This window comes from Triturus cristatus, chromosome 8 (assembly GCF_964204655.1).
Source record: "Triturus cristatus chromosome 8, aTriCri1.1, whole genome shotgun sequence".
In the NCBI taxonomy this organism is placed as follows: domain Eukaryota; kingdom Metazoa; phylum Chordata; class Amphibia; order Caudata; family Salamandridae; genus Triturus; species Triturus cristatus.
In genome coordinates, this window is record NC_140591.1 from 810,187,413 (window position 1) to 810,212,271 (window position 24,859).

At 48.7% G+C, this 24,859-nt stretch overlaps 1 protein-coding gene across 1 annotated transcript in view; it reads left to right on the forward strand.

Annotated features, from left to right (window-relative positions):
- The window catches only part of PCCA (propionyl-CoA carboxylase subunit alpha), a 2,516,110-nt gene that overhangs the window by 1,569,158 nt on the left and 922,093 nt on the right, over positions 1-24,859 (forward strand). The window lies entirely within an intron of this gene.

Consider the following 24,859-nt stretch of genomic DNA (forward strand, 5'->3'; position numbering starts at 1 on the left):
ATGGGCTCCCTTTCTGCACCATTGTCGGAGGTGTTGCTGTTTGTTTTGTCTCTAGCCTGGCAGGGCCTACCCATGGACTCTGTTAGGGTGACTTGTTGCCATTTTGCCCTTCTGACGGCTGCCGGATAAACTCTACTTGTTCAAGTCACCTATTGTGACACTCTTTTTCCGAAAGGTGTGCAACACTTGTCCCCTTCTACTCCTTTTTTGAAGCTCCAATAGGACCTTAATCTGAAAGAGTCCATAAGTTACCTTAGAATAACAACCAGGTGTCAGACTGGATCCAGAGAAGTTTTTCTCAACAGTACCCCTGCACACTGGTAGGTGGCGTCGGTCGACTCTGCGTTCGTCGTTGGCCTCATGATCGCCAGAATGATGTTTTGGTATCTACTTAGACGCGGCCCCTGCGTGCTGACGTCAGTTCTTTCTTTTTCTGTTCCAGCCACCGCAGATCCAGAGAGAGCGGTACCGTTAGTCTTTTTTTACTTTTGTCAGCATCTCTTTTAAGTCGTTCGACTCTTGGTGCACGTAGGAATGTCCCATCGTCGGACCGGCTTCAAGCCTTGGGACGCCTGTCACAAGCTGATGTAGGTCACGGACCCACACCTCGTGTGCCTCTGGTTCCTGGAGCGCGACCACGACCCGAAGTGGTGCTCCGACTGTCGTGCCATGAACCCGAAGTCTTTGCGGGAGCAGTCCCGAAAGCTTCTGGAGGCCCGGCAGTCAACTCCGCGCCGCTCGAGGTCCCAGTCGAGAGGGAGGTCGGCAGACCGGTCGCGGAGTCACCACCATCATTCCTCCACGAAGTCTTCGTCATCGGGTAAGTCGAAGCACAAGAAGAAGGTGAAGAAGCACCGTCGCTCTTTGCCTTCTCCCCGTCCATCGGCCGACGGGATGCGGAAGGTCGTCGACCTTGGGCTCTGCCCGCAGAGCCTGCTGGGATGGCTCTGAGCCTCCCTCCCTTCCCAGGAGCCGGAGTGTCCCCTGCCCAGCTTCGTGCATTTTACGAAGCACTCCACTCCATCTTTGGGCAGCTCGACTCCATTGGCGCGCCTTACGGCCCAGTGGACTCGGCTAGGGGCTCTAGGCCTTCGATGCAGGCGGCTCCGACCTCGCGCCGCAGGGTTCCCAGGGATCCAGGTCTGGATGCGGATCAGCACCGGTTGACCTCACGACACCTCCCCCGGTGCTGATTCCTCTGACGACGCCTCCGACAACGGTTGTGTCCCTGGCTGGGGTCAGGCTTGGCCTCCCCCTCGACTTGGACATGGAGCCGGACCCGGCCGATGCCAGTTCCGACGATGACCGGTACTTTTGTACCACTGTTCTACCCTGGCGTTCCTTTTCGCCATGAGTGGCAGCCAGAGGAGGGTTAGGAAGACTGGTAGGGGTCTGTTGACCCGCTGGCAGACCAGCTGGAAAAGCCAGACTAGAGAAAGGAGTTGGGTGAGGCCAGTGGTCTGGATACCTCCCCAGACCTTGGTATGCTTTCTCCCCCTACCATGACCACAGAGGAGGGAGCCTCCTACACTGTGGTGTTTTTTAGGGCAGCTGAAGCCTTGGGCCTTGAGCTTCCTACGGTGGCAGTCAGGACTAGCCTCCTGACTGAGGTGCTTCAGCCGGCAGCAGCCTCTTTGGAGCCCCTGCTGCCGTTCAGTGAGGCCCTCACAGACATCCTTCTGAGCACTTGGTCCAAACCCAGCATAGGGGCTCCTGTGGATACAATAATTGCCCAATGCCTCTGCCCGGCCGCGGGCGACCCAATTTTCCTCTCCCAAAACCCTGCCCTCGAGAGCTTGGTGGTCCAAGCCTCAACATCCAAAGGCGCGTTCCCTACTGCTCCCCCAGATAGGGAATCCAAAAAGCTGGACCATCTTGGAAAGAAGATGTTTACTACCGCAAGCTTAGGTCTGCGGTCAGTGAAGACCGCATGTCTCTATTAGGCCGCTACACCCACTGTGTGTGGGACACTTTTGCGCAAGTGCTGCCACAGTGCCCGGAGGAGGCCGGGACTGTACTCTCCTGTGTGGTCACAGAGAGTAGAGACGCAGCGAAGTTCGCCATGCGATGTGGGGTGAATACCGCTGACTCGCTAGGTAGAACGATTTCTACGTCAGTAGCCTTGAGACACTATGCCTCGCTAAGGTCCACTGGCTTTACCGGGGATGCCCAATCGACCCTTTTGGAAATGCCCTTTGATGGCTGTCGCCTGTTTGGCGACAAGGCGGACAGTGCGCTTGAGTGCTTCAAGAACTCGGCCTTGCTGCCACCTCTTGCCCCGTTCAGTCTTCCTTTCGCCCCTTTCGTGGCTACTCCCTCCCCTTCGAGACTACACCTCCCTCTATGCGACCAACACTCCGTTGCATGTCGGAGGATCACTTGGCCCTTCTCCATCAGGAAGTTACGTCTCTCTTGGCCAAGGGAGCTATCGAGCGAGTCCCTGTGCCAGAAGTAGGTCGTGGTTGTTATTCCCACTACTTCCTGGTACCCAAGTAGGACAAAGGCCTGCATCCTACCTTGGATCTCAGGGACGTCAAGCGCTTCCTCTGGAAGGAGAAGTTCAAAATGTTGACATTATTTCAGGTCTGGTCTGCCCTCGACCCTGGAGACTGGATGGTAGCGTTGGACTTGCAGGATGCTTATTTCCACATCCTCGTCCTGTCGGCCCACAGGCGTTCCCTATGGTTCACAGTAGGCCACGAGCATTTTCAGTTTACCGTGCTCCCCTTTGGCTTTACCAGCACGCCTCAGGTGTTCACGAAAGTGATGGCGGTGGTAGCAGACCATCTGTGCAGATCAGGGGTTCCAGTCTTCCCCTATCTCGACGACTGGCTGTTTTAGGCGAGCTCGCCCCAGGCTGTCGTCTCCCACCTCCAGACTATGGCAGACCTCCTGCATTTGCTGGGGTTCACTATAAACGTGCCGAAGCCACACCTGACTCCCTCTCAGAAGCTCCTTTTCATTGGAGCAGTTCTGGAAACAGGGCAGTTTCAGGTTTATCTTCCGGAGCAGCGAGTCTGGGATAGTCGGGCTATGATACAGATGTTTCAGCCTCTAACCCGGATTTTGGTGAGAATGATCCTGAGGCTGCTGGGCCTCATGGCCTCCTGCATCCTGCTGGTGGACCATGCCAGATGGCATATGCGTGCTCTGCAGTGTGACCTGAAGTTCCAGTGGGCCCAACATCAGGGGAACCTGTCTGATTGCATCCAGATCTCGGAGGGCGCTGCACACGGATTGCAGTGGTGGCTACTGAACCAGGATTGGGTCTACGGCAGATCCCTCTCCCTTCCCCAACCAGAGTTCACAGTGGTGACAGATGCATCACTCCTGGGATGGGGCTGCCACATGGGGAGGCGGAGATCAGAGGCCTCTGGTCTCCGGCGTAGTCCGGGCTCCATATCAATCAATCAATCAATCAGTAAATTTGTAAAGCGCGCTACTTACCCGTAAGGGATTCAAGGCGCTGGGGGGGGGGGGTGCTGTTGCTACTAGTCGAAAAGCCAGGTCTTGAGTTGTCTCCTGTAGGTCAGTAGGTCTTCGGTTTGTCATAAGTAGAGGGGGAGGGTGTTCCAGGTCTTGCCGGCGCGGTGGGAGAAGGATCTGCCTCCGGAAGTGGTTCTACGGATGCGCGGGACCGTGGTCAGCGGAGGGGAGCGGAGTTTCCTGTTGGGTACGTGGAAGGAGAGTCGACTGTTGATGTAGGCTGGGCTGGTTTTGTTGAGTGCCTTGTGTACGTGGATCAGGAGCTTGAAGGAGATCCTTCTGTCGACGGGGAGCCAGTGCAGGTTCCTCAGGTGGGTGGTGATGTGGTCGCGGCGCGGGGCGTCGAGGATCAGGCGTGCAGAGGCGTTCTGGATTCTTTGTAGTCTGTTGATGAGCTTGGACGAGGCTCCGGCGTAGAGGGTGTTTCCGTAGTAGAGTCTGCTGCTGACTAAGGCCTGGGTGACTGTTTTCCTTGTGTTTGTCGGGATCCATTTGTAGATCTTGCGGAGCATGCAGAGGGTATTGAAGCAGGTGGAGGAGACTGCGTTGACTTGTTTGGTCATGGTGAGTTTCGAGTCGAGGATGACTCCCAGGTTGCGTGCTTGGTCGGTAGGTGCCGGGGGGGTCCCCAGTGATGCGGGCCACCAGGAGTTGTCCCATGCTGAGTGGTTGGACCAGAGAATGAGGTTTTCCGTCTTGTCTGAGTTCAGCTTAAGTCAGCTTTCCTTCATCCAGTCGGCGACGGCCTTCAATCCCTGGTGGTGGTTGGATTTGGCAGTGAGAGGGTCCTTGATGAGGGAGATGGTCAGCTGCGTATCGTCGGCGTAGGAGATTATGTTGAGGTGCTGTTGGGCGGTGCATGCTAGTGGTGCCATGTAGACGTTGAATAGCGTCGGGCTATGGGAGGATCCCTGTGGGACGCCGGAGATGATCTTGGAGGCCTCGGATCGGAATGGGGGAGGCGGACTCTCTGAGTTCTGCCGGAGAGGAAGGAGGTGGTCCAGTCCAGGGCCTTCTCCCGGATCCTTGCGTCTTGGAGGTGCGTGTGCAGTGTGTGGTGGCAGACGGTGTCGAAGGCGGCGGAGATTTCCAGGAGGATGAGGTCCGTCGTCTCGCCGTTGTCGAGGAGGATCCTGATGTCGTCTGTGGCGGCGATGAGGGCAGTTTCGGTGCTGTGGTTGCTGCGGAATCCTGATTGGGAGAGGTCCAGGATGTTGTTGTCTTCGAGGTGACGGGTGAGCTGGATGTTAACTATCTTCTCGATGACCTTTGCTGGGAACGGAAGCAGGGAGATGGGCCGGAAGTTCTTGAGGTCGCTCAGATCCGCCTTGGGTTTCTTCAGTAGGGCGTTGATATCTGCGTGCTTCCAGTTCTCAGGGAAGGTAGCGGTCTTGAAGGAGAGGTTGATGATGTTGCGCAGGTCGGGTGCGATGGAATTGCCGGCTTTGTTGAAGATGTGGTATGGGAGAGGGTCGGACGGGGATCCGGAGTGGATATCAACCTTCTGGAGCTTTGGGCGATTCATCTTGCACTCAAAGCATTCCTTCCCTCTGTCCAGGAAATAGTAGTGCAGGTGTTCACGGACAACATCACCGCCATGTGGTAGTGCAACAATCAGGGCGGGGTGGTGACGTGGACCCTATGTCAGGAGGCCTTTCGGCCCCTGGACATGGCTGGAACATCAGGGTATATCCCTGGTTGTTCACCACTGTGGCAGGTTCCCTGAACGCCAGGGCGGACGAACTCAGCTTCAGGTGAATGATGGATCACGAATGGCGTCTTCACTCGGAGGTGGTGCAAGGTCTCTTTCAGCGGAGGGGAGAGCCTTGGTTAGATCTATTCGCCACTGAAGAGAACGCACAATGTTAGCAGTTCTGAGCGTTAAACTTTTCAAGGCGGCACTCGCTAGGCGGCGCTTTTCGTTGCGAGTGGAGTTGCGGTTTTCTATGCGCCTTTCCGCCTATACCACTTCTGCCTAGAGTGCTGTAGAAGATCAAGCGCAACCGAGCCCAATTCATTCTTGTGGCTCCGGATTGGGCACGAAGAGTCTGGTATCCCGAGCTGCTCAACATGGCCATCAATCCTCCGATCCGACTGCCTCTTTGGGAGGATCTCTGTCGCTGCAGTAGGGGACAGTCCTCCATCCGAACCTGTCCAGCCTCCACCTCCTTGCGTGGAGATTGAGCAGCAGCAGTTGACGTTGTTTGACCTGCCTCCCGAAGTCTGCGATGTGTTCTTGGCAGTCAGGCGTCCCTCCACTAAGACGGTATACACCTGCAGATGTAACAAATTTATGGCATGGTGCACAGCAATGGCTGTGGATCCCCTATCCACCCCTCTTTCTGATGTTCTGTTCCTTCTTTCTTTGGCCCAGCAGGGCTCTGCTCTGGGCACTCTACAGGGCTACCTCTCGACAATTTCAGCCTCCCTTAGGCTTCCTGATCAGCCATCTCTTTTCAAGTCCCCTATTGTAAATAGATTCCTTAAAGGGCATTACTCATTTTTTTCCTCCTGTTCCCTTCGTAATGCCTCAGTGGGACTTGAACTTGGTTCCTATATATCTTATGTGCACTCCCTTTGAGCCGCTACATAACTGTCCTCTCAGGCTTCTCACTTTGAATACTGCCTTTCTGGTGGCCATCACCTCTGCACGCAAGGTGAGTGAGCTACAAGCTTTTTCTTCCAAGCCTCCCTTTCTGGCTGTCCATCCGGACTAGGTCGTCCTTAGAACTAGACCTTCCTTTCTTCCCAAGGTGGTTACATCTTTCCACATTGGCCAAACCATCAATTTGACCACCTTCTTCCCGCCTCCGCATCCTTCGAAAGAGGAAGAGAGGCTCCACCGTCTGGATCCAAAACGTGCGCTTTCTTTCTACTTGGATCGCACCAAACAATTCTGGGTAGTTACATGGGCGCTAAGAAAGGTCGGGCTGTGCACAAATGGGCCATCTCCAGGTGGGTCGTTTTGTGCATCAAAGCCTGCTATTCTTTGGTAAAGAAGGAGCCTCCAGTGGGACTGCGCGCCAATTCCTCCAGAGCGACAGCAGCTGCCACTGCTTTGGGACGAGGAGTCCCCCTAAATGACATCTGTCAGGCAGCTACGTGGACAATGCTGCACATGTTCACCAAACATTACTGCCTGGATAGCCAAGTCCGGAGAGACTGCTTCTTTGGCCGTTCTCTTCTCCAGGACTTTCTGGTGTGAACTTAGTTCGCAGACCCACCTCCAGGGTTTGTATTGCTGGGGTATCTATTCTAAGGTAAGGAATCTATAACAAACTGTTTCTTTCAGACAAACAAGTTACTTACCTTTGGTAACGATATATCTGTTAGAAACATAGGTTAGTTATAGATTCTTTACCGCCCCACCCATCCTCCCTGTTCTGCGAACTGACTTCTATGGTTAAGGTCTTCCTTTCAGGGCTCTAGTTTTGTGCACCAGTGGTCAGTGTCTTGCATGGCTCTGCGCTTCTGGCGTGGAAAGTCGTGTACAGAACTGAGGTCTATGAAGCTACCACGACGTCATCCCGGCGACCACGACTCCCACGACGAACGCGGAGTCGACCGACGTCACCTTCCGACGCGCAGCGGTACTGCTGACGAAAAAGCTGGCACAGTTACATAGGTGCCACGCAAACATAGTGTACCTCCAGGATATCCACCTGGTGACTATGGAGGCCCTCAAACTGAATAAACGATGGAGAGGCAACTGCATTACACTTCTTACTCGGCATTCTCAAGGGACGCAGCGGTGTGGATAAGTGCCGGGGTCCCGTTTACCACAGTAGAATCAAAGAATAATTATCAAGGAAGGTATGTGCTGCTTAGGGGCACACTAGATGGGAATCAGATTGTATTAGGATCTATATATGCCCCTAACTCTGACCACAAGGCTTTCTTAGTCCACTTGTTCGTTGAATTGGCAGAATGGACATAATATCTCTGGCTACTGGGTGGGGATTTTAATGCAGTACTCAAGGGTTTCCTGGATTGCTGACACACCCCACTCCCAGGTACTGCTATAACACATCAAGCCGAGGCCCTGCGCCGATGGGTGGTCTGGGTGGGATTGGCAGGATGCAGGGTGAGTCAATAACTACGGTTTGTGCCAGTACGCCTTTTATTCACATCCTCATACCCTGCATTCCCTCTTAGACAGATTTCTTTGCACACATGCTTACCTCTCCTCTGTGACTCACAAAACATATCTAGGCAAAACTATTTCAGGCCACAATTCGCTTGAACTTACGCTCCATTGGGGTCTCGTCCCTTCCCTGATCCCGACGTGGCGCTTGCAGCCTCAGCTACTATAAGACTCTGTATTCAGAGACACTTTGGCCTCCACAATCACTTCTTACTTTTCTGAGAATGCGGATACAACTACCACGCGGTCAATAGAATGGGAGGCCTTTAAAGTGGTGATCCGCGGAGTCTCGGTGAGCGCTGTAGTGAGGTAGCTAGGTGGTCACTCCAGATATAGCGGAGCTAGAGAATCAGTTGCAATCTCTAAAGGTAGCAGCCCAGAATGATGTATCAAAGGAAGTGGAGCTGACTGAGGCCAGAGTTTGGTATGCAGAACTCTTGGAGCGATTGCTGCTGATCGACCTAAGTTCCTATACCCAACGGGCACACTCGGAAGCAAACAGGTCAGGTACACTACTAGTTCATTTAATCCTTCCATCGCCTTAACCCACACCTATACTATCAGTTATCACTCCTGCACACGGGCTGATAAATACGATACTGGAGATCAACACAGCTTTTTATGATTAGTATGCAGAATTTTACTCTGCACCATTATGATCTATCCCGGAGGCGCTATATAACTTCCTGGCGGCAGTACCCCATCCCGTAATCTCTGCAGCAGATGTCAAGGTCCTATCGGCCCCTATTACGAAGACGAAGATTTACTGAGCCATTAAAAAAGTGGGTTAACAACAAAATGTCTACCTTTGCACCACAATTGACACCGAAGTTGCAACAGCTTTACATAGCTTCCCTGGCCGAGGGAGCCCTACCTCCATAGTCAGCGAGGCATTCATAACTTCATTACCAAAACCAGATAAATCACCCACCGAATTATCCTCCTACTGGCCGTTATTGATTCTTAACATGGAGTACAAGATACTCAGTAAAATTCTGGCCCTCCGCCTGCTTTCTTTGCTCCCCGGGCTGATCCATACAGACCAATGCGGTTTTGTTCCCCGTCGCAACACTTTAAATATACATTGTCTATTCGAGTTGATGGACGCACCCCGCAAACTTCACCCCTGTCTATCACTGGACATACGGCATGCTTTCGAAACTTTGGGATGGGACTACATGCTTGCAGCACTACGGCGATATGGAATCCCTCTAGAATACTGCCATTGGGTAGAATTTCTTTATATTCTGTCCACAGCTAGAGCCAAAACTGGTCAATATATTTTACCATTGTATCAAACATTCCAAGGGACCCGTCAAGGCTGTCCCTTGTCACCATTTGTGCTAGCTATAGAGCCACTGGCTCAACATCTCCACCAGGTGTTGCCAACAATCGGGATCCCGATAGGTCGGGTTACGGACTCTGTGTCCTTGTACGCCGATTATATACTCCTGTACCTCGGAGATCTTTGCCTAGGCATGCATCCTCTGACCACACTGCTCGCACGATTCAGCCTCTTGTCAGGTCTGCTGATCATTTCCTCCAAGTCCTGCGCGTACTCTTTCTACGGCACTTCACACTGCACCCAACCTTCAGTTTGGTGCTGCACAACTGAAAATGGAACCTGTTTCCTTCCGATATTTAGGCGTCAGGATCTACAAAGATACACAGGATATCTAGGAAGGAAATCTGGTACGCATGAATAATTACCTGAAGTCACAGGTAGCCTTCTGGGTTAAATTACCTTTATCCACGGCGGGTAGGCTAGCATTCGCTAGGATAATAATGTTACCGAGATTCTTATATCATTTTGTTAATTTACTGTTAGTGGTACCTACCTGAATATTTAAACTCTTGAATTCCATACTGATAGGCTTCATCTGGGGCGAGGATGTTGTAGGATTAGCTTGTCTAAACCTCAGTTACCAACAACTAAAGGGGACATGGGGGCCCTAGACTTTAAAGCATTTTGTATAGCTGGGCAACTACAATGGTTATCGTATTGGCTGGCTGGTCACAATGTATTTGAGATTGGTTACACAACAACACGACTACAGCAAAGGAAACTCCATGCCTTACTTTGCCCAGGGTCCACGAATCCACAGATAAGCTCATTGTTGTTAAGGAAGGCTAAACACTGCTGGAAATGGCCCAAAAATACACTAACACGTCCACCCCATGTGCACCAAATATTCCGCTCTGTGATCTACCAATAGCTATGGGGACGCTGACGACTCGCAGACTAGCCCTTGGGAGAGGGCGGGTGACAACAGTATGATCCCTTTTTGAATTTGTGCACACCCACGGGGTACCTGACACATTATTCCTAACCCACGCTAGCATTCTCCACTATGTCAGCCAACACTGGATAGTGGAGAACAAGGATCTCCCCACATATGAATTACTTTGTGCGCTTTACACAATGGGTCATAAGAGCCGTTAGTACGCCGGCTATGTCAGATATGGGACTCTGACTTGGCGAGGGGCCTGTCTGATAAGGAATGGGCTACCATTCTTGAATACCCAAAACGGATCTCCCGTTATACCCGGTTTAAGTTCATAAAGCTTTCAATATTACATAGAGCATATTTAACGCCACAAAAATTGCATTCAATGTACCAGGCGGCCTCTTCGTAGTGCTCATGTTGTCATACATCTAACGCTAACTTCATCCATATGATCTGGTCATGCCCATTCCTGTCCGGTGTTTGGGGAGAAGTTTCGGAGGGCCTCTCACACCTGTCTGGGATAACCCCTTGATTATCCTTAGACTCCTGAATTGTGGGTCTGACCTCATTGCCCAAAACAGCTAAAGTGCTCCGGCGCTTTACTGACGTTTCCTTACTATTGGCGAAAAGAATGTTAACACAACGGTGGAAGTCCCAAAGAGCTTCTAGGGAGGGGGCCTGGTGGGGGGAGGTTCTGCGTTGGGGCCCGCGGAGGGCACGGCTCTGAGGTGAGAGGAAAATAGAGAGCTTCACAAGAAGCCAATCTTGTCGGATTGGGCCCACCTGTTGGAGCAATTCTGGGCATACATACCTGACGCCTGAAAGGTATAGAGGAACACCTATTCTCCCCCCCAACTGTCAAGCACATTAGGCACGTGCCAATACACTGCCACACTGAGACCTTTACCACGCCCCCAAACGCTTGCACCCTTACCCAAAATTGGACCACTCAAACTGGTTTCGGGAGTGAGTGAGAGGGAGTTTCTTTTTCTTGATTGGGAAAGTTTTCTCCCTTTGTAGAAATGCATACTTGTTTATACTGACAGCCTACTGTCTTAACCTTGTAAACTGATTTGGATTTGTCTTATTCTATAATACTGCATACATTACTTGCATATTTGAAACAAGACCAAGACTATAATAGTTCATGTAATACATGTAACTTGAAAACCAATAAAGTGCGTATAAAAAACAAAAAAGCTGGTAGACCGAAATATTATTATGCGGAATCTCAGAGGCTATCATAGTAGGCGTTTATTTTGGTGTCGGTTGTCTCCATGCCAAACTCTTGGGGTAGAAGATTTGCACTTTGGAAATCCTTGTTATGCTGTTTTAGGAAGGGTTGTATATTGTTTTTCCAATGCTAATTTTGTATATATTTGTAATTTTATGATTGTATGTTGATAGGTGCCTTGTGAGAAAAGTTATCAACAATGCAGTACGCTTGCAGTGGTTATGGTGAGAAGCCGGTGATAAAGACCATAAGCCTGAATGGTTAGCTGGTAAAAGTTAGGTCGGAAAACATAGGTCCAATTTTTTATTATTAAAATTGACAAAACACAGTAGTCTTGACATTTTTATTGTGAAGATCATATGCTATAGCCAAAAGGGTGGATTGTTTACCCAGTGTAAGTGTGTAGATTCTCTTTGCGGGACGTGAATCCTCACAGCTTACTGTAGTAAGCAAGGATTTTAGTGTTGGTTGCTTCCATTGACAGGAGGGGACCTACATCTGGCTTTCATGGACTTAACCTCAGCCTTCGACCTTGTTAATAGGTCTAAGCTGTGGTTGATCCTTCGTGACTTGGGGCTAGATGCTGATCTGATCTCCTTCCTGGCTACCGTCCATGATAGTAGAACGGCTGCAGAACGCTTTAATGAAGATGGGAGCTTGACTGACTCCTGGGCAGTAAAAAGAGGGGTTCGGCAGGGATGCATATTAGCTCCTCTGCTGTTCACCCTCTACATCAATAAACTAGGGGATTCTTTAATAACCTGTAATAAATATATACCAAGAGCTGGCACCAAAATGATTCCCGCACTTCTGTATGCCGATGATGCAGTTTTAGTGTCCAGAAGAGCTAGGGGGCTGCAACTACTTTTAAATTGTTTTATACACTTCATGGACTCTTTGGATTTAATTACCAATTTTAAAAAATCGCACGCCATGACCATAGGCTCTAGGAGGGCGGTAAAGGCCAAATTCTACTGTAAGGGGATCGAGCTAACAAAAATGTCCACCTTCCCATACCTAGGGGTACTTTTCGATGCCAACCTTCATGGTGCGCTCAGCGTGCACTTAAAAAGAATGTTTTAGCCAGAGCAGCGGGGGCCACATTAGATTTTGCGAAAAGAATAGGGTCGAAGCCGTTCCCTGCGCTCTTGAAGGTCTATAACGCGAAGTGTATTCCTATGACCACCTATGGCAGCGACATTTGGGGTTATAAAGATGTGAAAGAAATCCAAGGTGCGAGAACAATTTTATGCGCAAACTTCTCTCGGTCCCTGTATCCACCCGAATTTTTAATTTACATGAGGAACTGGGAGTGGGTTATATTTCAGACCTGATTGCGGCTACGCCGCTCCTACGTTGGTTGAGAATTTGTGCTCAACCAACCCCAAATCTAAATCAACTCATTATTCTAGATTGTTTAGCCCTAGAGAAGGCTTTAAATATTCCCTGGCTAAGATATATCAAGGATCAGACTGAGAATCTTGGCTGCCCCGATCTGTTTTTTACCCCTACTCCTTTGGGCAAGTCTGCTATTAGAGCTTTTAAACAGCAGTTTCTAGACAGACGACAAGGCCTAAGGGAGGAAAAAGAATTAATCAAACCCTCGGTGAGAACGTTTGTCACATTGAATCTGAAAGGGACACAGTGATAGATTCCTTACCTTAGAATATCCCCAGGCGTCAGACTGGATCTGGAAAGTTTTCGTCAGCAGTACCCCTGCGCGTCGGTAGGCGTCGTCGTACGTCTCCGCGTATGTCACTGGCGTCGTGGCCGCCGAGATGACGTCGTCAGAGCTACTTAGACGCGCCCAGGCGCGTTGACGTCAGTTCTTTATTTTTCCGCGCAGCAGCGCAGATCCGAGAGAGAGCGGTACCCCTAGTTAAAATTTTAACTTGGTTTCTAACAATTTCTTTTGTCGTGTGCTTGACTCCTGGTGCAATAGAGATGCCTGGGTTTTTAGTCCTGTAGGGCCTGCTGCCGCAACATGTCGGTGTCGGACCCTCACGACGTGTGTCTCTTCTGCTTGGGGCACGCCCATGACCCCGAGGCGTGCCCCGATTGCCGGGCCATGGCACCGAAAGCTTTGCAGGAGCATTCCCGAAAGTTTTTGGAGGTCCAGCAATCAGTTCCGCGCCGATCAAGGTCCCGATCCTGAGGGAGGTCAAGGGACCGGTCGCGGAGCCATCAGCATCGCTCGTTGGAATCGGGGACAGGTAAGTCTTGGTGCCATAAAAAGACAAAGAAGCATCATCGCTCTTCTTCTACCCCTAACTGGTCGCGTGACGCGGCAGAGGGGGTGGGCGGTAACTCCCCCACTGCTCCGTTGGAGCCTCCGTCATTGCCTGCGGCCTATCCTCCCTTTCCGGGGCCGCATGCAACTTCGGACGAGGTGCAGGCCTTTATGTCGGCCTTGCGCCATTTGTTTGCCCCGCCGGGTCCCTCCGGAGCGCCTTCGGGTCCCGCGGATCCGTCGGAAGGGTTTGTCCCCGTGCCGCTGCCTCTGGCCTCAGCTATGCCGGCACCATACCCTGTGGCGCCACCAGCCCTGGCCTTGGCCTCGGACCGGGCGCTGGCTCCGGATTCGACACCGGTGCCGACTCCGGCCTCAGTGCCGACTCCGGCGCCAGCCCTGGCTCTGGCGCCGGGCGTGGCGCCGCCGCTGACGCCGGACGGCGTCGACCCGGGACTGGTATCTTACCCTTCCATTCCATTTCTTGGAGGGGAGTTTTTCCCGTTTCCCAGGGCACCTCGTCCTTACTGGCCCCTTCAGCAACCGGTGGACGAAAGGGAATACTGGGAGGGGTCTGAGGACCCTTTTGCAGCTCAATGCGAGGATGAGCCTGAGTGGGAAGGCGATGTGGAGGGTCCAGTGGATCTGGATTTCGCTCCACGCCCTGGCACTCTGTCCCCTTCTTCTGTGGCCACGGAGGAGGTTGGGACTTTTTCGGCGGTTTTACGTCTTTCAGCTGAGGCTCTTAACCTCGAGCTCCCTTCTGTACCTATCAGGACCAATCTCCAGACTGAGGTCCTGCAGCTGCAGTCCTCCTCTGCGGAACCGTTATTGCCCTTCAATGAAGCGCTTACTGATATCCTGTTGGGCACCTGGATTAAACCTAACACAGGAGTCCCTGTGGACAAGGGTGTGGCACGCCGCCATCGCCCGGTGACCCCAGCTTTCTCACACAACACCCGATGCCTGAGAGTCTGGTTGTCCAAACATCTGCCTCGCCGAGTGCGTTCCCTTTTGCTCCTCCGGACAAGGAATCTCGGAAACAATTTGGGAAAAAGATTTTCACATCTGCCAGCTCTGGGTTGCGGGCGGTGAATACTGCGTGCCTGCTAGGCCGCTATTCCTATTCTGTGTGGGACACTGTGGCACAGGTGCTACCTCAGTGCCCTGTGGAGGCACGGGCGGTTCTCTCCCAAGCCATTACCAAGGGGAGAGATGCTGCAAAATTTACTATTCGTTGTGGGCTTGACACAGCCGATTCTCTCAGTAGGGCTCTTTCCACAACTGTGGCGCTCCGTCGTTTTGCTTGGCTCCGCACTACTGGCTTCTCTGGGGATGTCCAGAACACCCTGTTGGACATGCCCTTTGACGGTGCACACCTCTTTGGTGATAAGGCGAATAGCACCCTGGAACGTTTTAAGGACTCTCAGGCTACGGCCCAGTCTTTGGGTCTCGCCACCACGTGTTCTCCCTCGGGGTCTGCTTTTCGGTCTTTTCGAGGTCAAGGTCGGGGCGCCCAGGCACGTTCTTTTTAGACCCGCATGTCTGCGCAGCCACAGTCTCAGCGCAGTTGTGGACGTGGGACCCGCCATGGTGGATCCCGAGAACAGTGGACGGGTCTGTCCACCACCTCCCCTGCCGCCTCTAGACCTTCCTAGTCCGGTGTTTCAGGCCCACCTGACGCCAGTGGGTTGCAGGATTCGCCATCACCTTCCCTACTGGCGCTCCATAACCTCGGATAGGTGGGTTCTGCAAATGTCCGCAGGGGCTACTCCCTCCCCTTCGTATCTACCCCTCCAGCCATGTCTCCTCAGTACCACCGCATGTCGGGGGAACACTTGGCACTTCTCCAGCAGGAAGTTACGGCCCTCTTACCCAAGGGGGCCATCGAGCGCGTTCCGACGCCAGAAGTAGGTTGTGGTTGTTACTCCCACTACTTCTTTGTTCCTAAGAAGGACAAAGGTCTGCGCCCTATCTTAGACCTCCTGAACGTCAATCGCTTCCTCCGGAAGGAGAAGTTCAAGATGCTCACGCTAGCTCAGGTCTTGTCTGCTCTAGACCCGCAAGACTGGCTGGTAGCGTTGGACTTGCAGGATGCGTATTCTCATATTCCCATCCTGCCAGCCCACCGGCGTAACCTACGGTTCACGGTGGGCCACAAGCACTTTCAGTTCACCGTGTTCACTTTTGGCCCTACCAGCGCCCCTCGGGCTTTCAAAAAAGTGATGGCGGTGGTCACAGCTCATCTGCGCAGATCAGGGGTTTCAGTATTGCCCTATCTCGACGACTGGCTGTTGAAAGCGGGCTCGCCCCAGGCAGTCGTCTCCCACCTATGCTATGAAGAGGCAGTCGAATCGGGGGATCCACGCTTTGGGCACTATCAGGGGCTACCTCTTTGCTTTTTCAGCCTTTCTTAGGTTGCCTGATCTGCCCTCTCTTTTCAAGTCCCCGATTGTCAATAGATTTCTCAAAGGCATTACCCACCTTTTCCCTCCTATTCCTTTTGTGATGCCTCAATGGGACTTGAACCTGGTTCTCACATATCTGATGTGCGCTCCATTTGAGCCTCTTCATAACTGTCCTTTGTGGTTATTGACTCTGAAAACTGTCTTCCTGGTGGCCATCACCTCCGCTCTGCGGGTGAGTGAGCTCCAGGCTCTTTCCTGCAAACCTCCTTTCCTGGCGATTCATCCGGACAAGGTTGTGCTTCAGCCACGTCCCTCCTTTCTACCAAAAGTAGTCTCTGCCTTTCATATCAGGCAAACTGTAACTCTGCCCACTTTCTTTCCGCCTCTGCACCCTTCAGGAGAAGAGGAGAGGCTCCACCGTCTGGACCCAAAACGTGCGCTCTCGTTTTATCTTAACCGCACACCACAACAGTTCCGGGTGGATGACCAGCTCTTTGTTAGCTACGCCGGTGCCAAGAAAGGCCGGGCTGTGCACAAGCGAACTATCTCGCGATGGGTTGTCTTGTGCAGTAAAGCCTGTTACTCTCTGGCTAAAAAGGAACCTCCGGTTGGGCTGCGCGCCCATTCTACCAGGGAGACAGCAGCTATTACAGTGTTGGGACGTGGTGTCCCCCTGCAAGACATCTGTCAGGCGGCCACTTGGGCCTCGTTGCATACTTTCACTAAGCACTAATGTCTTGACAGTCAGGCCCAGAGAGATGGCTTCTTTGGCCATTCAGTTCTCCGTGACTTTCTAGTGTAATCTTACTTTGCAGACCCACCACCGGGGTTGGTATTGCTTGGGTATGTATTCTAAGGTAAGGAATCGTATCACTAACGTGTCTCTTTCAGATGCACAAGTTACTTACTTGTGTAATGATATATCTGTAAGAGACATTAGTTAGTGATATATTCCTTACCGCCCGCCCATCCTCCCCATTCTGCGCACTGTTCTCTAGGGTTCAGGTCATCCCTTTCAGGGCTCTAATTTTATTGCACCAGTAGTCGGTCGCTGGCATAGCTCTGCGCTTCTGGCGCGGAAAAGTTGTGTACAGAACTGACGTCAGCGCGCATGGGCGCGTCTAAGTAGCTCTGACGACGTCATCTCGGCGGCTACGACGCCAGTGACGTACGCGGAGCCGTACGACGACGCCTACCGACACGCAGGGGTAATGCTGACGAAAACTTTCCGGATCCAGTCTGACGCCTGGGGATATTCTAAGGTAAGGAATTTATCACTAACTAATGTCTCTTACAGATATATCGTTACACAAGTAAGTAACGTGTGCGCCTGGGCCAGCAGATGCAACCATACTTATCATATGTAAACAAAGGTTACCATCTCTTTGTTCTGACGAGATTCCGATTGAATCTGGTTCCCTTGTTACTGGCCTTTCCTAAAGGCTACTCTAATCTGGACTCAACAAACCCTTGTCCTTGTGACAACTGCTCTGAGCAAGACATTCTTCACATAATGTTTTTCTGCGCTCATTATGACTCCTTGCGCAGGAAGTTAATTCTTCCCCTGCTAAGAGGCCGTAATTTTGTGCAGGTAAGGCCGGCGCTGATTTATTTACAAATGCTAGCCTCTCCTATAGTCTATGTCGGGGATGCCAAGTTTTTAAATTGGGGGTATTAGACATAGGAATAGGTTGTCGTCGAGCTAGCCTTTGGCGATACCGTGGCAGCATAAATATGTTTATTTCCTAAATGATGTAATATAATCTTAATGAGACTATATACACGCTCCCAGTATCCTAATTTATTATTAATATGATAGCTTTCCATGGTGGCAGGTAAATTAAAAGCAAACGTAGGGCTATCTTTACCATGTAAAGCTGTAATTATTACCACTAGAAAAAGTATGACATAAAGGGCTGAAATTTTTATATGAATACTTCTCGTATGAATCTCATAATGATGTGTTTTTTTAAACTGAATGTCTCGTCCCTTTTTATGACGGTCTGTATTTTAACCGGCTGTTTTTTCAAAAGCGATGTGTTGTTTATGAATTGTGTGTTGATATGAATTTTAGATGGATTATCTCATTGTGCAATGGAGTAACTGTTTATCTGACCTTTTTGTAACATCTCTGTTTATAACAGTCAAAAAGGCGGAACACTGTTCTCTTTGTTTAAAATTTTAAATGGTTTTTAAGATCGTTAGGACATGAACTTGTATATTGGTTCACATGATGTTTTATACTATGTTTTTCGGTGTACTTTTATGGCTCTAACCAGCCGAATAAAGTTGATTTTGACTTGACTGGACAAACTCTGCAGGAAGAAGATTTGTGCTTTGATAATTCTTGTTAACGATTTCAGGAAGCGTAGACTGTTGTTTTCCCAACTATACTTTAGTTCTTATCTATAATTAGAACAAACTTTTGACAGTGTACACTGTAAAGGCCTAGCACCTGACCCGCTCTTCCTAATTATTATATAGCCAATGGAAATCCCCCATCAATCATTTCATTTCATTTAAATCTTTATTTCGACGCATTAACATCATAAAAGATACAATAAAAACATTTATTATTCTAACAATCAACATTAGCTAATTCAGAAAGGAGTAAAGGGGTCAATAAGCTAACCTATTTCATGTATGTCCCTTGCATCGAGTAGACATATCTAATAACAAGATTCTTTATCATACACATTTTGCCCGGGCGAAAATTTTATTATAATAAAAGCAATTAATAATAAATACAATCTAAAAAACTATTAAAAATAGTATTAAATCATTAACCGCTAGGACATTTTTATAAAAAATTCATAAAATTCATAAAAGACAGCAACAGCACCCTCCTGGTTGGGTAAATGAACATACGGTTTAAATATTTAATTATCATGTTCATTATGGAGATATCTTTTAAAAATGTAGACCCAACTTTACTCTAATAAAGTTGGCAGCGAGAAGAAATCTACTAACTCCAAAAACTATCACCTGGCTGGTATCAGTTTTTAGGATTCTGCCAGCCTCCTTATAGGATCTTGAACCAATATTACGACAAAGCGGCACTATCCACTTTTTCCTTGGTGTTGCATAGCTGGAGAAAAATAGAAGTATATGTAAATCATCTTCCTTAGTACCATGAGTACATGAAATACAGAGGTCGCTTCCTGATTTTGCCCAGCTTTTTTCAAGCGCCTTTGTTCTAAGCGTACCATATCTAAATTTTAGGTACAGAGTTTTTGATAGTGGGGGATGAATCTCGTCTAGAAAGGGTTCAAAGGATGCTACATCCTTGAACGATAAAAAATTTTCAGTTAGGGGTCCATGGGTTCTTGTATACACTGACTCGTAGCTCACATATGACCAAAAGGATGATTTAACAATTTTTCTAGAGCACGAGTTCATAGCCTCAGGGTCATTCCAGAAATGGGCTAATCCGATCATGCCTAACCAATTTCTAACGTGTTTGAACCAATAAACTTTGTTACAACTATCGAGATCCATGACTTCTTTCAGGCCTTTCTTGTAGTCAAGTAATTCTGGAGCCGTCCACAATCTAACCCACAGCAATAACGGTCTTCGTATTGCATGTTGATCTGTACGTTTCAAATTTAGGTCCAGAAGAAGGGGTGTCAGTGGGGTATTAATAGGTATTTTTAATAACCCCCTGAGAAACTTGTTCTCAAGGCTTTCAAATGTATTTCTACATACAGGTCCCCATAATTCTGCCCCGTATAGTACTGCCAATTGAGCTTTATACTTAAAAAACTCTAGGGCAGGGGTCACTGCCTTGTTCAAGCATTTTTTATGTCTCTTAAGGATTGGGAGACAGTTTTGTTTGAAGATTATTTTGTTCTTTTCTAGCTGTGATCTCCATGCTAATGAAGAATCTATTGAGACACCTAGATAGATAAAATTCTTCACATAATCAAGCTTCTGTCCATTTAACATTAGGTTTTTCTTAAAATTTCTATGTGGGCTTAATGCCATATATTTCGTTTTTTTAGTATTAATTTCTAAGCCCTTCAAGGAACAATACAATTGAAACCTATCTAATAAATTTTGCAGGCCTCGTGGCGTTTGTGAAATAAGAATGGTATCGTCTGCGAACAGGAGGGACGAAACCCGTTCGCCCCCTAGTCTTGGTGAATCATTGTCACTACACTCCATATAAGACGGAATATCGTTAACAAACAGGGAGAATAAAGTCGGTGCCAATACACACCCCTGACGTACTCCCCTTTTAATTGGGATGGCTTTTGTAAGTTCCCCAGTAGGACCCCACCTGACCTTGGCATAATTATCCATATGCAATCCAATAACCAATTTTAATAAATCATGTGGGAGTCCCTGAGATTTCAGTGATTCCCACAAAAGGTCTCGCGGAATAAGGTCAAATGCGGCTCGTAAATCAACAAATGCCACATACAAATAGCCTTTACGGAGGGTGACATATTTCCAATACAAACAGCAGAGCCTTAGGACTTGGTCAATGGTTCCTGTTTTTTTCCTGAAGCCAGCTTGATATTTCGTTAAAATTAATTCTTCCTCCAACCATGTATTAATACGATTTAATATATGTCTAGCATACATTTTTTGGGTAATGTCTAAAAGGCTTATAGGGCGATAGTTAGCAGGATTGCTTCTATCGCCCTTTTTAAAAACAGTAATAATTTCCGCTCCGTTCCATGTGTCCGGAATTGCTTCTCCGGCTGCAACAGTGTTGCACAAATGATTAAGGTATGGTACCCAAACATCTAATTCATGCTTGAATAGATCACCTGGTACTTTGTCCAGCCCAGGAGCTTTCCCGTGTTTAACAGCATTAATAGCTAGCTCTGTTTCCTCTAGATCAAAAACTATATGAGAGAGTTCAGACTCTACGGGCGGCAAAGCATGCTCTTCCTGTATTGCACTATCAGCCCCTTGAGCGGCATACAAATTCGTAAAATGATCTATCCAGGTTGCTTCATCTAAAAAAACCTCTCTTGAGCCTTTCTCCCTTTGGTTACCCTTTGCCACTGTTTCCCAAAATAACTTTTGGTCCTTGAATTTAGCTGCCATCAGCATACAGGACCATAGGTCCTCGTCCCATGAGCGCTTTGCGTTAATCAGCACCTTATTGTATAATTTCCTACTTACTTTAACTGCCAGCGAGTTTTTGGTTTTTACCGAATCAATCAAGGCTGATTTTGCTATTCGGCATTCTTTATTAAACCATGGTTTACCTATAGGCTGTAGATTCACAGCACCCGTTCCTTTTTTTGGTCTTTTAGTCATGAGTTCTAGTAATTCTTTGAAGAACTCATTATGTAGTTTAAGAAATTGACCAGGTTCGTTTTTAGAGGGATTATAGGTATCAAATATATTAATAAGGCAGTTATAGATGTTTGCCACTAGGTCTTCTTGTTCCAGGATATATGCCCATTTAACAGCCCGACGATTATTACTTCAAATCAAATCAAATATTCTTTATTCGATGAAAATTCATCATAAAAGAGCAATTAACAACACAATACAATGTAAAATTTCCAAACAGACGGTTAATAAAACACAATTAAGCACTAGACCACTTAAGGGTAAGCACAGTCACATATCAACATGGTGAAAATCCTAACCAACTACTCTTGACTAATAAGTGGGTCAGAATGGGTTTTACAGCACCTCATGCGGGATCGCCAAGCATTGCCCAAAAATTTTGCGACTCCACAGACCATGGCAATCGAAGAGGTATCCGTGCTAAATATCCGCAAGGCCGATACGTGGCATCTAACGCCCAAATTCTTACATAACGGCTTTAACCAGATCCTCCTAGCAACCCTGTAAGCTGGGCAAGCAAAAAAGAAGTGTGCCACTGACTCTGTAGGGGCTGCACAGCCTGGACATGATCTCATTTTGCCGACATTCTTTTTCCACCCCGAGGTATAATCGTTTACTGGGAGGATCCCAAGCCTAACCTTCAAGTAAAGAGATCTATCTAAAGGCTGCTCAATGTAATCCAAAAAAGGTTCAAAGCTCCTTGACCACTTAAAGGACAAGAAGCGCTCAGTAAGTGAGCCCACAGAACTACTAGAAAGTGTCTCCTGCTGTACTAGGTTCCAGTAGAGCTTTTTAATCACCATCTTGGGCGGAGGTGATTGGTTTGCCCATGAGTCGCTCAAACCCAAGAGCACCACCAACCGCTTCAAGTTGCTCAGCCACTTAATCCTATTATTGGTATTTAGCTGGATTAATTCATCTAGGGCAGCAGCGTAATCCTGGAGCTCCCTTGTCCTGCGCAGACGAACCCAGAAGAGTAACGGGCGTAAGCGCACTAAATCCTTAAGGGGGCGCCTGCCCATATCAGCCCTTAAAGGGAATAGGGGAGTGGAGACTGGGAGGGCTACTGCATCTCTCAAAAACTTGTTTTCAGCTCTGTCCAGCTCTGCAGTATTTTCAAACCCCCATAATTCTGAGCCATATAGAGCGGACGGGAGAACTTGGCCTACGTAAATAGTTAGGAGCGGTGAAAGGGGCTTGCTTTTAGATTTGCGATATTCACTCATAACCGCCCCAGAAGTTCTTTTATAATTTAACATCATTTTAGCCAAGTGATCCTTCCAGCTCATGCGACTATTGACCCTAATGCCCAAATAGTCATAAGAGTCTACCAGCTCCAAGGGCTCTCCATTAAGTAAAAGATTATTTCTAAATCTGGGTGAAGGTGCTAGAACCATGAGCTTAGTTTTTAGAGTGTTGATAGTGAGACCTCTATCAGAGCAAAATGCACTAAATCGGTTCAAAAGCTTTTGTAAGCCAGACGGCGACTTAGAAATTAAAATAGTGTCGTCGGCGAAGAGGAGTGTGGGGATTTTAACACCTGCCAGGGATGGAGCATCAGCTGATTCTTCTCTTAAGTAATCCACCACTCCATTCACAAAAAGAGAGAACAGCGTAGGAGCCATGACACATCCCTGGCGTACACCCCTCTTCACGGGGATCTTTTCAGTTAGTTCCCCTTGGGTGCCCCACCTGATCCTGGCATAATTCCCCTCATGGAGGTGCACGATTAAACTCAAGAGGGGACCAGGAAACCCCATATTCTCCAAAACCTCCCACAGTCTCTCACGTGGTACCAGGTCAAAAGCCATCCTAAGATCTATGAAAGCCAAGTATAAGCTACCTTTGTTGATAGTAACCGACTTCCAGTAGATCGCGGAAAAGCGAAAGACCTGGTCCATCGTGCCCACCTTTTGTCGGAACCCAGCTTGGAGATGAGACAACACATGCATTTCTTCCATCCAGGTGCCGACCCTAGATATGATTACCCTGCCAACCACCTTCTGTAACACATCAATCAAACTGATTGGTCTATAGTTGGCAGGGTCGTCTCTGGCACCCTTCTTAAAGACAGTGATTACCTCCGCTCCCTTCCACGAAACTGGGACAGGGTAACCATGGGAGATGAGATTCATTATTTTTGCAATGAGTTTGGCCCATAACTCTGGGGCCTCCATGAGGAGATCTCCAGGTATCCCATCTGGGCCTGCTGCTTTCTTAGGAGTAAGATGACTAATAGCTAGCAGCACCTCAGATGGCAAAAAGGGTTCACTGACCGGGAGCGTGGGGTGGGCGCTGGAGGCATAAACAGAAGGGGCAAGGGGAGTTTCTGACCCACCATAAATTGATGAAAAATGGGAATGCCATTGCTGACCTGTTATGTGGCTATCTAAAGGGCGAGAGCTATTCAACCTGGCTTTGTTGATCAGATCCCAAAACAGCGAAGAATTCTTTCCTTTGGAAGCTGTCTTGAGATCTTGCCAGCGTTGTTCTTCCCATACACGTTTTGCTTGCTCCAAGGCCCTAGCATATTCTTTCCTGGCTACACTAACCCGGAGTTGGTTCTTTTGACGCAAGGCAATTCTAATCTCATTTCTTGTAGCTTTACAATGCGCCGTGTACCAGGGACTGTTCGATATATCTTTGTTGTTAACCCTGCCACCACTCTTGACCTTATTATTACCTTTTAAGAGGAAAAATTCCCCAACTTTCTCTGTTAAACTATTGTACGCCTGGACAAAAAGCGTGCCCTGTAGAGGCGCTAGGTCCGGATCAAACACCCCCATTTCTGTACTCAGGTCTTCAACATACGCCCTGATTTTTATCAAATTGTGGGCCTGCGACTGGACCTTCTCCCACTTCAGTCTACGATTTCCCTGAAAAGGTATCACCTCCTTAGTAGATCTCGGGTGCGATCTCCTCTCAGTGGTATTCCGCCTTCCCCATCTTATCGACATGCCTAAGGGATTGTGGTCACTGTCCTGTGAAGGAGTCACCACCATATCTATTAAATCGCACCATAGTTTCACGTCTAATAAGATGTAATCAATTCTTGACGGGCTGCTTAACCTATTAAAGGTCATAGCCCCATCAAGGTCAGAAGGAGTCCTACCATTGAGAGCCCTGAGGTTATGTTCTACGGTAAGGGAGTTGATCTGTATAACCCTAAGAGACCATTTCTTGATTGTGGGCAAAGACAGGGTCGGGATACCCCATCTAGAGTCCACTTCCTCTATACCCAAAGGATCGTCACCTTCTAGTGGTTCAAAGGTACAATTAAAATCCCCTCCCACTATAATTTTAGAGGAGGGGGGGCAAGTAGCCAATACCTGGTCTAAAATAGATATGGTACTTGAATTTAAGTCCCCTGTGGTACCTCTTGCATAGACATTAAATAGGTCAATCCTACTAATTCCCCCCTCAAAAGAGATGTGTTGGATGTCACAACATCCGGAGTCGTAAGTAGTTACTTTAAGGTTCAGGGCGATCTTGATCCATACATGCAGACCCCCAGCTGGTCTACCCCTGCCCTTACTCAGGGCTGGTATGAAAAAAGTGGTGTATCCCGATTTATATAATGGAGAAACACTCCATGTTTCCTGAAATATACATACATCGAATTGATCGATGAAAACGTTCCATTCAGGCAAGACCAACTTTCTTTGCAGACCCGCCACATTCCAAGAAACTAGATGTAAGGCTTCATTATCTCTCAAATGCAAATCTGAGGGGGTAACTGCAGGCCTGTCCAAGTCCAACATGGTTTGAATACCTATAGGATCTGGTTGGACTGGGTGGTCTATCGTCCAGGGGATT